Below are 15,322 nucleotides of genomic sequence, written 5' to 3'. Positions count from 1 at the left end.
TGGTACGAAAGAGAGAAAAAAGAGAAAAATTTTGGGAATCACTTCATCCGTTCCTCCCTACTCCGTACATGGCAGAAATACAAAAAAAAAATTCATTTAAAGACACCATTATGGCTCTCTACTATGGAAGCCAAGCAAAGAAGGTTACTAGGTTGGTCTAACTGGCCGGTATATAAGGACCTATTAATAAAAGGCTCATCGACCTTGAAACTGCATGAAGAGGTTAAACAAAAATTCACCCACATTTCTTGGCTACATTATATGCAGATCAAGGAGCAGTATAATAAAGATAAAGAAATTGGTTTTTGTCAAAGTGAGCAATTTTGGGACAAAATATTAGGGACAGAAAATAAGATAATTACAAAAATTTACAACAAATTACTGGAGTGGTCCACAGAAGAGGAAACACTAAAAAATTGTATGATTAAGTGGGCAGATAATTTACGAAGACCTATTACTCTTGCAGAATGGGAATCCGTTTGGACTAAAAAGTTAAAATATACATATGCAATGGACCTGAAAGAGAATTGGCTAAAAATGTTCCATCGCTGGTACATCACTCCAAAGAAACTAAATCAAATGTATAGGAACACTAAAAAAAAATGTTGGAAATGTGAGGAACAAGAGGGTAGTTATTTTCACATGTGGTGGACTTGTAAAGAAACGAAAAAATATTGGGAGAAGGTCCATACAATTTGTCAACAAATATTAAAAATTCACTTCCCTAGAAAAGCGGAGTATTACCTATTGGGAATAACTGATCGGGACATCCATTTAGATACCAATGATGACATTTTATTTATATATCTAACGACAGCCGCTAGGATTAGCTTTGCCAAAAGATGGAAGCAAAAGGAAACACTGAATATGGAAGAATGGTTACAGAAAGTGAGAGAAATAAAAGACATGGATAAATTAACTTTTTTATTAAAGAAAAATACAGGGTCCCCGATAAAATTTACAGACTGGAGCAAAGTAGAAGAATTTGAAAGGAAAAGAAGTTGAAGGATATTGGTGAAAGAATAGAAGGACAACTCTTCTTGGTATCTTTTTTCTTTCTTTTTTTTCTAATGGATGGCTTTATGAAAAGTAAAGAATTCCGTGATTTAGCCAACATACAAGACAACACTTTTTGTTTTTGAGTGTTTGTCTTTAGTACTATAGAGGCAGAGGCTGATAAAAAAAAAATTCTTTATCACCCTCCTTTTTAAATATAGAAAGGGAAACGCAAAGGCAAAGATGGAAGTCCTAATTTTATTATTATTATTATTATTATTATTATTATTATTATTATTATTATTATTATTCGCTTCTCCGCTTTTTGCTTCTCTGGTTTTTTTTGTTTTTGGTTTATTTTAGCAATTTACCTTTCTCTTTCATTTTTCTTCACTTTCTGTTATTAAATATTGTTCTCACTCTTTCGTTGTATACAACTACTCTATATTTTAATAAAATATTTAATTAAAAAATTTGTTTCTTGAAGTGTATATCTTCTTTTGTTTACAGTTTTCTTAACTCTATGTACTTGAGGCAGTGGGAGGGATTGTAGACCATGTGACTGATTCAGTGATGGTTTAAAAGGATGACAGTTGGGGAATGACAGTTGAGGCTTAAGTCTGTTTGAGTACAGAAGCCAATGTTAGAAGTTAGAAGTCAGTTGAGGCTCGGATTCGTTGGAAGTAGACTGTTATAAATGAGAGCTGTACAGAGCGATATTGTTCTGAAGAGACTGATAATGACTATAAAGATACAAACTGAAACATTTTAAAGTTTAACCTGACAAGAAATGCACCTGTATATTTAAATACATGCAGTTGTGAGTAAAACAAGCATGTTATTTTAAAGAAGCCTGCTTGAAACTTGGTCTGCTGAGAGCATGGAATAGAAAAAAGAAATTCATATGCCCCGTGATCATCCATTACTTAATAAACTCAAGGAACACTCCTGGAACTCTGCTACCCAATAGGTTATGATCCTAGCAAGTCATAATCCCCAATAGGTTGTGATCAGAGCCGGCCCTAGGTATTTTTCAAGTGTAGGCGAACAGAATTTTGGTGCCCCCCCAAACCAATCACTGAAAAATAAAAGCGTTGGATAAGCGAAAATGTTGGATAATAAGGAAGTATAAAGGAAAAGCCTATAAAACATCAAATTACATTATGATTTTAAAAATTAAGCACCAAAACATCATGTTTTACAACAAATCGATAGAAAAAGCAGTTCAATACATGGTAATGTTATGTAGGAATTACTATATTTGCAAATTTAGCACTAAACATTGAACAGGGATATAGGGCAGTGTGGACTTAGATAACCCAGATAGCCCTCAGTATTAAAAAAAAAACCTCTAAAATCAGGACAATAAATAAAGAACAACACTCTGAAAACAGAAGAAATCCAGACAGTAAACAATCAGGGACAGCTAACTCCTCCCAAAAAAAGATTCTCCCAGGCAAGAAGAAGCCAGGCCTTGAAGCCGCAGGGCCATTAAATGCTAATCAAGGTGATTAATTACAACATTCACACCTGCTTCAAAGAAAAGTTCTTTCTCCCACCGTGGACCTTCTACAGATATATAAACCCCACATACCTAGCTTCCAAGTTCCTACAGACCTCACAATCTCTGAAGGCCCCAAAGGTGGGCTTGCGTGGTGCGAAGGTGGGTCTGCGCTGGCCGGAAGGCCCAGCGCGGCCGCTGGAAGGCCCGAAAGAGAAGGAGGTGGAGAGTGGTGCCCTCCTCCCAGGACGATGGTGCCCCCGGGACGATGGCGCCACAGGCAAATGCCTATTTCGCCTTATGGTTGGACCGCCTCTGGTTGTGATCCTAACAGGTCATAATCCATTAGTCCAACACTTCGTGATGTGTGTGTCAGTGTTCTTTCTTTTAATTGTTTTTCTTTGGAGCCTGTTCACATCTCTCACCTCCTCCTTTCTACCCACAATTTATTGTTCAATAATTAATACATAAATGATCTGCACTTTCAAAGTAGTAAGAGGGAAAAATTAATACATTACTTTCAGTTTAATGTTACTACGAAGTTCCTAGCAAAGTGGAGCATTCACCTTTCTGAGGGTGTATTTGTTGGCATGACAGCAGCAGGGCTTCCACAGCAAACTGGCAGAGTTTAAAACTATGCCACATTTCCTCTCCGGTCACCAATATTTTGAAATAGCATCTTTGATATAATCCCTCTCCCCGGCAGTATGGTTAGATTTGTCAGCATTTTTCTGTTTGGCCTTAATGTGTGGTGGGTTTCATCTCACCACATTTTAAAAGAAACAGTATCCTCTTTTGAACTGGTGAAAACCAAGGATTTATTTCTGAACAAAATATACATTTCACCAAATTTTAAAATAATATTAGCTATGCAGAATAACAGCGCTCCATGCAGTCATGCCAGCCACATGACCTTGGAGGTGTCTATGGACAAAGCCGGCTCTTCAGCTTAGAAATGGAGATGAGCACCAACCCCAGAGTCGATCACAACTGGACTTAACGTCAGGGGAAACCTTTACCTTTATGCAGAATTATTAAAGTTAGAATTTGTAAATGTTAATGATCATGTTTTATTTCATATATGATAATGAAAAGAGAAAAATACTGTATGGTACAACCATCATATCTGCAGGGCATATGTCTGGACTTTGTGAAGATATGAAAAATCATGGATAATAGTGAACTCCATTGAAATGAAAGACTTCTGAGCCAGGAATACCACAGAGTCCTACTGAAGAACCTAGAAAATTCCAAGAAAGTATATATTTTGCCAGACATATATGAATGAAACTTGGATACCAGGTCTATGGATATGAGGATTGCACTGTATTTGCTTTTGTACCTAAAACTGTGACCTGCATATTGACTTTTTGAAAGGTAAGTTTTGAAAGAAAATTGAACAAAAACCTTAACTCAGAACTGAACATGCAAAGCCTTAAACATATTTCCTAAGCTATCAACTAATTCCCCTTGTTGTTTATCAATCACTGTGATGGCAAATAGCAGTATGTATCAATCATTTAATAAAAATATTATTCTGTGCCAACCATCAGTCACCGTCAAATAGGATACACCAGTAGTTTTCAAATGACATTCTTCAAGAGTTCAATGGCAAAGTTTCTCAACAGATATCAATATGAAAAGTGTTGTCTGAATGTCAAAAATCTGAAAACTACTTGAAATGTCATTGTACTTAGTTATCATAACATTCAAACACTCAACCCTGCTGCATACCAACTATCAAATACTGATAACTATAACAGATATCAAGTATTGAACTTAAATGAAATCAGCTGATCAAATAATAAATCTAACACCCTTTATTTCAACAATAAATAGATCCACTACAAAGCAGAAATGAATATTTACTTGTGAGGACCAATTTCCTTCCAGTACTTGTTTCTGAATAGTTTTGAACCTTATTTAGAGTTATTTCCCAGTTGTTCTCTGACAGGCCATGGAGGCAAATTGATAAATTTCTGTTGGACCATCTAACAGTTTATTAGGAATGATTCAAGGGTCTTGTCCGGGAACTTGTCACTTAAGTAGTCCTTTCTAATCCCCTATCCTTTCTCTGTGTATTTGTGTGTGCTTAATAATGTGTATACCGGCCTTCAGTATGAATATTTCTGGAGTAATTTACAGATAAAGCAGTAAAATGGATAGTGTACAGTAAGAAAATCAATGGACCACACATGTAAATGCAGCATAAAATAGTGTTTGAAAAATGAGGTGGTACTGTATTTACCCAGACTGCACAATCATAGTATATAGTTTTATTCTGAGTTTTTATGTTATTGTTTTATTCAATTGTATTTTATATTGTTTTTTATTTCATGGTCTGTTTTTTAGACACCTCATGCCATATGTAAGCTGCCCCGAGTCTCTTCAGGGAGATGGTGGCGGGATACAAAAACAAAGTTATTATTATTATTATTAATAATAATAATACTTACTTAGATGATCCCTTGTAGTTTGAGGATGATGGTTCTCCAGGTGTAGTGTCTTGGCGGTGGATGCGTAGGTGGCTGTGGAGTCTATTCTTGACTATTATTATTATTATTACTACTACTACCACTATTATTCCACTTTAACTTCCATGGTTCTGTCCTATGCAATCCCGAGAAGCCAAAATGTCCCTCTTTAAACTACCATTCTCACAATGCCAAGTAATTGAACCATGGTAGTTAAAGTGAAATAATAGCACTATGATTCTGTAGTGTGAACAGGTTTTCGATGCTAGAAAGAGATCAGAGCGGGTGCCAGGTGAGCAACTTTGGGTAGAGCATTTTTATAGACAAGAGACATCCTCACCAACTGCTTTCAGAAATCAGAAGCAACAGGATGAAGACCTCCATGGATGACCTCAATGTAGTGGGATAGAATCCATGTTGAAGAATGCAATACTTCAGGTGCACAAACCTCAAGTCACCTTGGGCCTTAAAGGCCAACATTTTGAACTGGAGCCAAAGCTATGCTGTGAGTTTATGTAGTTGTTTAAAGAGATAAATTTTATTGGCCTTGAGTAGTAATAAAGCTAGCATCTGTATTTTGAAGCAATTGCCATTTACAAGGAGTCTTCAGACAACTCTGAACAAACAATTTTCTTATACAGCTTTTATAGGGTTATAAATCACATTGGTCAGGCTGTCTGGTTATTAGAATTAAAACCAGTATGAAAAAAAGAAAACCAAATTACAGATGGGATGATTCAGTAAAGGAAGTCATATTCCTGGATTTGCAAGGTATTAGCAGGACTGTTGATAACAAAATCTCTTGGAGTTCTCTTATTCATAGAATCACCATAAGTCAAAGTTAACTTGACAATTGTTGAATTAAAAAGGTAAAGGTTTTCCCCTGATGTTAAGTCTAGTTGTGTCTGACTCTGGGGGTTGGTGCTCATCTCCATTTCTAAGCCAAAGAGCTAGCATTGTCCGTAGACACCTTCTAGGTCAGGTGGCGACATGACTGCATGGAGTGCCATTACCTTCCCACTGGAGCCGTACCTATTGATCTACTCACATTTGCATTTTTTCAAACTGCTAGGTTGGCAGAAGCTGGGGCAAGCAGCAGGAGCTCACCCCTCTCCCCAGATTCGAACCACCGATCTTTGAATCAGCAAGTTCAGCAGCTCAGTGGTTTAATCCGCTGTGCCACTGGGGGCTCCAATTGTTGAGTTATTACTTCTAAATTCTGGTCTTCATTTTCTATAATGTCTTTTTGCTTTCTGACTGATTTTGGTCTGTGCTTTAAAGTCCTCAGGTTATTCTGACTGAAATGTTGCAAACCTTCTTTGTGACTGGAAAAATGGGGTAGGTTTACAACTGTAAGTAGCAGACATAGTGACTACTTATGAGACTTTTATTGATTGAAACAAAACTCCAAATACCCCATCCTGTAGTAGGGCAAATGGTATTTTAAAAAGTGTTGCTGCACAATTTATATATTTATTTATATATATATATATATATATATATATATATATATATATATATATATAAAAAATATCTCACTATCTTCACCTATCCTAGTATTTTTAAATTGATAGGAAACCAAGCTGCAAGCAACACAGATTCCTATAATTAGTTCCTTAGAGGAGCATAACCATGGGCCTATCTATATGGGCCACATATTCCAAATCAGGCCAAACATTGCTCCTGGGTATCCAGATGATGTTCGGGGACTTCCAGCCCACAATACATGGTAAAATTGGTTAACCTGATCTTACCCTGTATTAGCAGAAGTGATTGGAAGTCAGGAAGTGCTCTGACTTCTGCTAACACTGTGTGAACAGTTGAGTGTGTGTTCACACAGGCCAATGCCATTGCCAGGTACCTGTGCTGATCTCAGCAAAGGCATTCACAAGATTTGTAAAAAGATAGGCGGAAAGGGGGTGGAACGCCCTCTTCTTTTCTCCAAGTCATGTGAATGCCTTTGCTGACATTGCCAAAGGTATCTAGCAATGGCAAGGAATTCTCGGAAGCTCTGGAGCCACTTCTGTAGCGACAAATAACAGAGCTAAGTATTACAATCTAGCGGAACCAAACTAGATTTGGCTTAATTCTACCTTGTTTCCCCTAAAATAAGACATCCCCAGAAAATAAGACCTAGTAGATGTTTTGCCGAATTACTAAATATAAGGCCTCCCCCAAAAGTAAGACCTAACAAAGTTGTTGTTTGGAAGCATGCCCACCGAACAGAACACCAGAGCATGCAGGATCGGTAAATATACGTACCATAGAGTACATGGAAATAATGGTAGTAACAAGAAATTCTTGATAGGACTCACAGTTTGTCTGGTTATGCTGGTCTGTGATGACAACTACTGTACAGTATATAATAAATGTTCATTTTTTTTGTTCAACAATAAATGTGAATTCTTCTTCATGGAAAAATAAGACATCCCCTGAAAATAAGACCTACCGCATCTTTGGGAGCAAAAATTAATATAAGACACTGTCTTATTTTCAGGGAAACACGGTATGTTCAGGACTCCATCCTACTGCATCAGGAGGTGGGCAGTGTAGTTACCCCTGAGGCCAATCTAGAATATTTCTGCTCCAAACCAGTCCTGGATTTTGTGACCCATGTAGATGGGCCCCATGTAACAGAGTTACATTTCAAAAGCGATACACTGAAGAAGAGTTAAGTTACATGATTGGTGTGATGAATAATAGTTTTGAGCTAATTTCAAAAGCTACTTTACGTAAGTTTTAATTGTAAACCAACAGTGAGCTGTATTCAGGGAACTCACACACCCATTAATTTACCAATTCATTAACCAATCAAGATCAAGGTTTTTTATCTAGTTTAACTGTCTTCTTCTGCTATCAGGCCTATAATAATAATATACTTTATTTATATTCCGCCCTATCTCCCCAAGGAGACTCAGGGCGGATTACAGAACACACATATGACAAGCATTCAATGCCGTTATACATTTAACAAGGACAGACAATACACAAACAGAGGTAAAGGCATTTCCCATCTTATTTCCGGCATCTTAGAAGCTGTGTTTGACTCCAGCCATGGCAGGGTGCTGTCACTCCATCTTCCATGCTGATGAGCTTTTTGTAGTCCCGTCCTCCCAATCGATGTCCTTAAGGGCACTTTTTATTACCTCCCCGCTAAAAATAAATAAATAAACCTATTTATAAATAAATAAAAATAAATAAATCTATTTATCTACTCACCTTTCTGCTTTCAATCTGCTAGGTGGGCAGGTGAGCTGGGGCTGACGGCAGGTGCTTATCCCAACCCGGGCTCAAACTGCCCACCTTTCAATCAGCAGGATTTTCTGCGGCACAGGGGTTTAGCCCGCTGTTCTAAGACCTGCTCCAATCCACCTTATTTTGAATCTTTTTCCACCAGAAGTTGAAATATTTATGACTCTTCCATGGCTTTTGTTTAATTGAAATGTCTAACTTATTCCATAGCAAGCATAGGTATAACAAAAGATAAAAGGGAGAGGCAAGGAACAAACATATATTATGTTCCTTCAATAACCACAGGGCATGAATTCAGAAATAGCAGGTGGCAAGCTGTTAGCCCATTGCTACGCCTTTCATCTCCAGAGTTCAGCTGTGACTCTCTCAAAAGCAGTATAGTTCTTAGTTTGCCTTTATGTCACAATTCAGATATAAATACTCTGCTTTTTAAATATAGCCATGAGGATTAAGTCTGACTTATATTGATGATTGTCCCTGCCTGTAACTAACTCAACTGGACATTGCTGCTCACTCCCAGAATGAACATTTCTTGATAGATGTTTAGAGTATTCTTCTCACTAACTGCTTAAACATCTTATTTGGGAAGATTATAAAGAGTTTTACAATCAGCTCCCCTTCAGATACAGAAGGGACAGCCTGTGCAGAGTGAATCAGTCCCATACCGTATACGTCAAGCCGTGTTTGTATATGCTTCAACGTATCCAGGCAAAGTCTTTTTAACTTTCCATCCTTGGGCCAGAGCTGTACTTTCCTGAAAGTCAGCCAGGAAAAAACTTGTACATTTGGCAGTGGGACTGTGGGAAGCCTGGGCTTTAAGATCAGCTCAACGACTATAGCAGAGGCCTTGATGTATACATATATAGGCGAGAGGATCCAAACACCTTCCTTTGTTTCACTCTAAAAGGAGCACAAATGGAGCTGCAAGATCTTAATCAACATCCATTGTATAAGCTCCGGGCTGTCCATGAGCGTACTGCATTTCTTGGCATGTCAATTTTTTTTATTCACATGGAAAACCAATTAGAACGGATGCACTTTTATCAGGGTGTTAAAGCTCGAGTGCTTGAACACTGTACTGGCATTCAGCCACATCCAGAGTTGTTGTGGAGATTGAGAAAAAAAATCCACTTTTCTTTCTGTTCCCTTGGGCAATGCCTGACATATTAAGATAAAGTCACCACTTAAAATGATCTCCTTCTAAGTGGAAACAAAGACGGCTTCCTTGTCTCATTAATTGGATGAAGCCAATGTCCACGGTGGTGTTGTTTTATACACAGAAGTACTCGTACTTCACGCATCCAGTTCTTATCATACTGGTGGTGGTATCTCCGCTGGAATGTGAAGGGGGGAAAGCCTGACTGTCAGGTTTCACCTCGGACTCTTGGAAACATCCTAGTGGCAAACGAGTCATTTGCCAAATGTTTCATTTTGAAGAGCTCTCTCCAAAGAGCTGGAATTTGGAGGAGGAGGAAAGGGAAAGACTGAAGGAATTTCATAGCTTTGACTTGCCTTGAGGAAACACCCAAAATATTCATTCCAGTCATTACCAATGTATTAGTCAGCACCGTGGAATAGGTGTGTTGTCACAGGGAACTCCCATGGAAAGTGCAAACTGTCTTCCCCTTTCTCCCACAAGGTGCAAACTGTTCCTCTTCAAGCAATCTGTGATTCTATCGAGGCATGTTTTTCTCACCAACTTCCAGGCCCGAAATGGTATGTGAGGTTTCTGTGTGCCCTCTAGCTTGAGAGATATTTTCTTATAACAAACAACTTCTCCCATGGCAACCCAGCTACCACCTCCAATAAAGAGAATGTGAGCCCTTCAATGAGTAAATAGGAGAGGCAAACCACAGCGTTGGGAACATCTCCAAAAGTTTACTGCGGGCTATAAGGGGAAGTTTAAAAGGGGGGGAAAGATAGCACATGTCTGCAGTAGGAGGAGGGCTGTTTAGACCTTCCATTGGTTTCTAGGCTATAAAACACAGAACTTATGACTGCTGTTGCCCAGAGCATACGTTTTTGCTTTCTCTGGCGCCACAACATTCCTATTTTCTCAACCAAACAAACATTTAAAGGCCTGCAGATGGGAGACATGGTTCCTATGGGGTACTTATTTAGACAAGAGCTTGAGCTAAGAAACCAGTCATCTTCCATACTTTACTGCATTTCATGAGTGCACTTGTCGTGTTTGGTTTCCACAGCTACAATTATGTTTGCTGGTGTGACTACTCTGGTGCCACATAGAGGTGGTGTTATTTATTTATTTATTTATTTATTTACAGTATTTATATTCCGCCCTTCTCACCCCAAAGGGGACTCAGGGCGGATCACAATGTGCACATATAATGGCAAACATTCAATGCCATATAAACATAGAGACAGAGACGGAGAGGCGATTTAACATTCTCCAGATTCCAGCTTCCTGAGGGTATGCTCGATTCCGGCCACAGGGGGAGCAGTTGCTTCATCATCCATTGTAGCATCTTGATGGATACTTCCTCATTCCAAACGGAAGCTGGACAAGTTTTATGGTGTTGTAAATTAGGTAAATTTGCCTCCCCGCAGAGCGGTACCTAAATTCCTACTTGATAGATGCGACTATCTTTTGGTTGCTTAGGTCAACAATGAGCAGGGGCTATTTTTTATTTTAATTGTCGGGTGCTCACCCCGACATGGGCTGGCCTCAAACTCACGACCTCTTAGAGTGATTTATTGCAGCTGGCTACTTAACCAGCTGCACCGCAGCCCAGCACCTTATGGTGTTGGGTCCATAAGGGTAAACTTCTATTGTTGTAGTAGTTGTTGTGAGCACAGGATAGAGAAAGTTGGAGGTGTAACTTTCCCCGGCAATTGGGACAGCTTGCTCTTCTATTCCTCCCACCACTGCGCCATTACACTCCAGAATGCATCGTGCTAGTGTCAATCCAAAAAGGATTCTAGCCTATACACCCTTATTTTGTTGCAATAGTGAGAACTCCACAGCCCGCTGGCAACTATAACAAGAAGGAAGTGCCTGTTTGGAAGACAGCCAGCAGTATTACCCTAGCCCCACTCAAACAATGCCCTCAACTTCCCAAAATGCTGAAAAGGACAGTTAACAATAGGCCATAGAAAAAGGATTTTGTGTTCCATTGGTGAAATAGATTAATTCTAGCTACAATCTCTATGCCAGTAGTTCTCAACCTGTGGGTCCCCACAGTTTTAGCCTACAACTCCCAAAAATCCCAGCCAGTTTACCAGCTGTTAGGTTTTCTGGGAGTTGAAGGTCAAAACATTTGGGGACCCAAATATTGAGAACCACTCCTCTATGCTGATATTCTCTGTGTGTGCTATTCTCATGTTACTTTGTTCTATTGATACTTGGTTCTGATGTGGTGGTTAGGTTATTTTAAAGTGCTTTTGGAGTTCCTTGGGATAGTCAAGCAGGGTGTCAAAATGACAGAAATCTGTAAATGGGGAGAAATGAAAACTTAGCTTTTGAAATAATCATAAATCAGTTGACATTTTTAAATGACAACACTGTTTTTGAAACAGCTCATTCCAGACCACCATCGAATCTCCATATATTGTACATTTATTTATTTATTATTTAATTTTATTTGCAGTATTTATATTCCGCCCTTCTCACCCCAAAGTGGACTCAGGGTGGATCACAGAACACATATACTGCAAATGCCGATTATAACAGTGACAAGATAGACAACAGATAGAGGTATATATAGGCTTTCCCATCTTTCGGCAGCTTTAGAGGCTGTGCTCAGTTCTGGCCACTGGGGGAGTGCTGTCACTCCATCTCCCTACTGAAGAGCTTTCTGGTTTGTAAACTTCCATCTTTTTTCTGATCAAAACATCAAGCCAAAATACATCCATGTGTTAATGTGGTTCCTATTTATCTACTCACATTTGTTTTCGAACTGCTAGGTAGGCAGAAGCTGGGCTAGAGATCAGGAGTTCACCCTGACCCAGGCTTCAAACTCTCAGCCTTCTGGTTGCCAAGATTTACTGCAGCTTGGTGAATAGCCTACTGTGCTAAAGCCCGGCCCACATCATGTCTCTGTATTAAGCCTTGGTTTGCTACCTAATTTGAAGCTCACAAGAAAATAAGAAATCATTCTGTGTCAGACCAAAGACTGATCTAATTCAGCCTCATGTTTGTAGAATGGACAAGTAGTTGCCGACAGTTAATCTACATCAGTTCAGTATCATCTTCCTATTTATGTCTCATAGTAACTTATACAAAGAAGCATACTGTCTCAGGCATAGAAGAGGATATATAACCATCAAAGTTAGCTACCATTGCTTGTACCATTTTCCTGAATCTCTTTTTAAAGCTGCTGAGGTTGGTGGCCTAGTCATACCTTGTAGTAACAAATATCATGGTTCTACTTTGATCCCTATAAAGATGTATTGCCTTCCATCTGTTCAGAATTTTGCACCATTTAGCTTCAGTGGGTGGCAGGGCCAGTTGAACATATGAGGCTGCTGAAGCGGCGGCCTCGGGCGCTGGCCGCTAGGGACGCTGTCGAGGCGTCGACAGCAGCCCGTACCGCCACAGCAGAGATCGCCCAATTCTCCCTTAGTTCCTGGACGTGGCCGCAGATCGCCAGGGCGATCTGCGGCCGCGTCCAGGAACTAAGGGAGAATTGGGTGATCTGAGCTGTGCGCACGCGCACAGCAGAGATTGCCCAATTCTCCCTTAGTTCTGGGACGTAGGCGCAGATCACCAGGGCGATCTGCGGCCGCATCCAGGAACTAAGGGAGAATTGGGCGATCTCACAACCTCTGGATACCTCACAACCTCTGAGGATGCCTGCCATAGTTGTGGGCGAAACGTCAGGAGAGAATACTTCTGGAACATGGCCACGCAGCCCGAAAGACATACAACAACCCTAAAGGGTAAGTGTTTTCCCCATGACATTAAGTCCAGTCATGTCTGATTCTGGGGTTTGGTGCTCATCTCCATTTCTAAGCCAAAGAGCCAGCGTTGTCCCTAGACTCCTCCAAGGTCATGTGGGATGACTGCATGGAGTGGCGTTACCTTCCCGCTGGAGCAGTACCTATTGATGCACTCACATTTGCATGTTTTTGAACTTCTGGGTTGGCAGAAGCTGGGGCTAACAGTGAGGGCTCACTCTGGTCCCCCAATTCAAACCTGCTGCGGCCTTTCGGTCCAGAATTTCAGCAGCTCAGCGCTTTCACACGCTGTGCCATCAGGGGATATTATTTCCTAAAGGTTGTGAATATACAATATTTCAAAATTTTTTTTGTCTGTTAGAGGCAAGTATGAATGCTGCAATTAGGAAAATGATAAGGATGTAATGGCTTTGCAGATTTACAGCCTGGCTGTTTCCTCTCTGAGTGAATTTTTTGTTGGGAGGTGTTAGCTGGCCCTGATTGTTGAAAACAGGGGAATTCCAGACTAATTCCTGTCTGGAATTCCCCTGTTTTCAGAGTGGTGTTCTTTGTGATATGGTATGTACTTCTACCGTCTGTGGCCGTGAGAAAACAGAGGATTTACCAGACTTTGATGATGGGAATACTTTGTTGGGAGGTGTTAGCTGGTCCTGATTGATTCATGACTGGATTTCCCCTGCTTTGCTACACCCATTACAATGGTCCACGCTGGCGTGGCACTTCTGAAGGACAAGAGTTCACTTCCTGAGAAAGGAAGTGTCTATTCTCCTGGGGCTGCGTTCTCCCAAACAAAACTGATCTGAAGCTAGTCCGAAGTCTGAAAAATCTTCTGAACAGATATCATGACCAAGAAACCTTTGTGTAGTACTTGTAGACTAGAAATAACAAAAAAATTAAAATTTTTGCAAAGTTTATTTAAATATTTATTTATTAAAATGCAAGATTGGTGTTAATTCTATATAATGTTACTATATGAACATAATGTTGTTAATAAACTTCTGGTTGTAAGGTAAACTTTTTTATCCATTCTATTCACCTCTACCTTCTACCTTTTATTTCTCGGTGATTGGGGGTTTTTTTGGGGGGGGGGGGGGGCACCAAAATCCTGTTTCGCTTACACTTGAAAAATTCCTTGGGCCGGCCCTGGTGGGTGGTCTTGGTTCTATGATTATTAAAGAGAAAGAAACTGTTCTCTGTATTCACACACTCTGTGTGTGTGTGTCTTCCAATCAGTTTTTGTCTTATGGCAGGAGTCCCCAAACTAAGGGCCATGGGTCAGATGTGGCCCCCTAGGACCATTTACACACACACCCTTGCACTAAACCAGTGGTTCTCAACCTGGGATCCTCAGAAGTTTTTGGCCTTCAACTCCCAGAAATCCTGACAGCTGGTAAACCGGCTGGGATTTTTGGGAGTTTTAGGCCAAAAACATTTGGGGACCCCAGGTTGAGAACCACTGCCCAAAATTTTAGACTTAGTTTAGTCCTAAGTCTAAAACTACTTGAAGGCACATAGAAACAACAGTCCAAATTAACTTGACTATCTCATCAGTCAAAACCAGACCCACACTTCCCACCAGAGCCCCTGGTGGCACAATTAATTAAACCCTTGTGCTGGCAGGACTGCTGACTGAAAGGTCAGCGGTTGGAATCCGGGGAGTGGGATGAGCTCCCACCTAACAGCTCCAGCTTCTCATGTGAGGACATGAGAGAAGCCTCCTACAGGATGGTAAAACATCCGACTGTCCCCTGGGGAACGTCCTTGCAGATGGCCAATTCTCTCACACTAGAAGCAACTTGCAGTTTCCCAAGTCACTCCTGATATGGAAAAAAAAACTTCCCATTGAAATATTGGTAATTTATGTTGGTTAAAATTGTTCTTCATTTTAAATATTGTATTGTTCTTTCATGGTTTTTTAAAACTACAAATTAAATACATGCAGTGTGCATAGGAATTAATTCTTTTTTTAAAAAAAACCCTATAATTTGGGCCCCCAACAATTGAAGGGACCATGAAATGGCCCTCAACTTAAAAAGTTTGAGGACCCCTGACCCATGGTGACAACATGAATTTCATACTGTTTCTTAGGTAAAGGTTTCCCCTGACTTTAAGTCCAGTCATGTCTGACTCTGGGGGTTGGTGCTTATCTCCATTTCTAAGCCAAAGAGTTGGCGTTGTCTGT

This window comes from Anolis carolinensis, chromosome 5, assembly GCF_035594765.1.
Source record: "Anolis carolinensis isolate JA03-04 chromosome 5, rAnoCar3.1.pri, whole genome shotgun sequence".
Classification (NCBI taxonomy): Eukaryota; Metazoa; Chordata; class Lepidosauria; order Squamata; family Dactyloidae; genus Anolis; species Anolis carolinensis.
This window is presented reverse-complemented; position numbering follows the sequence as displayed.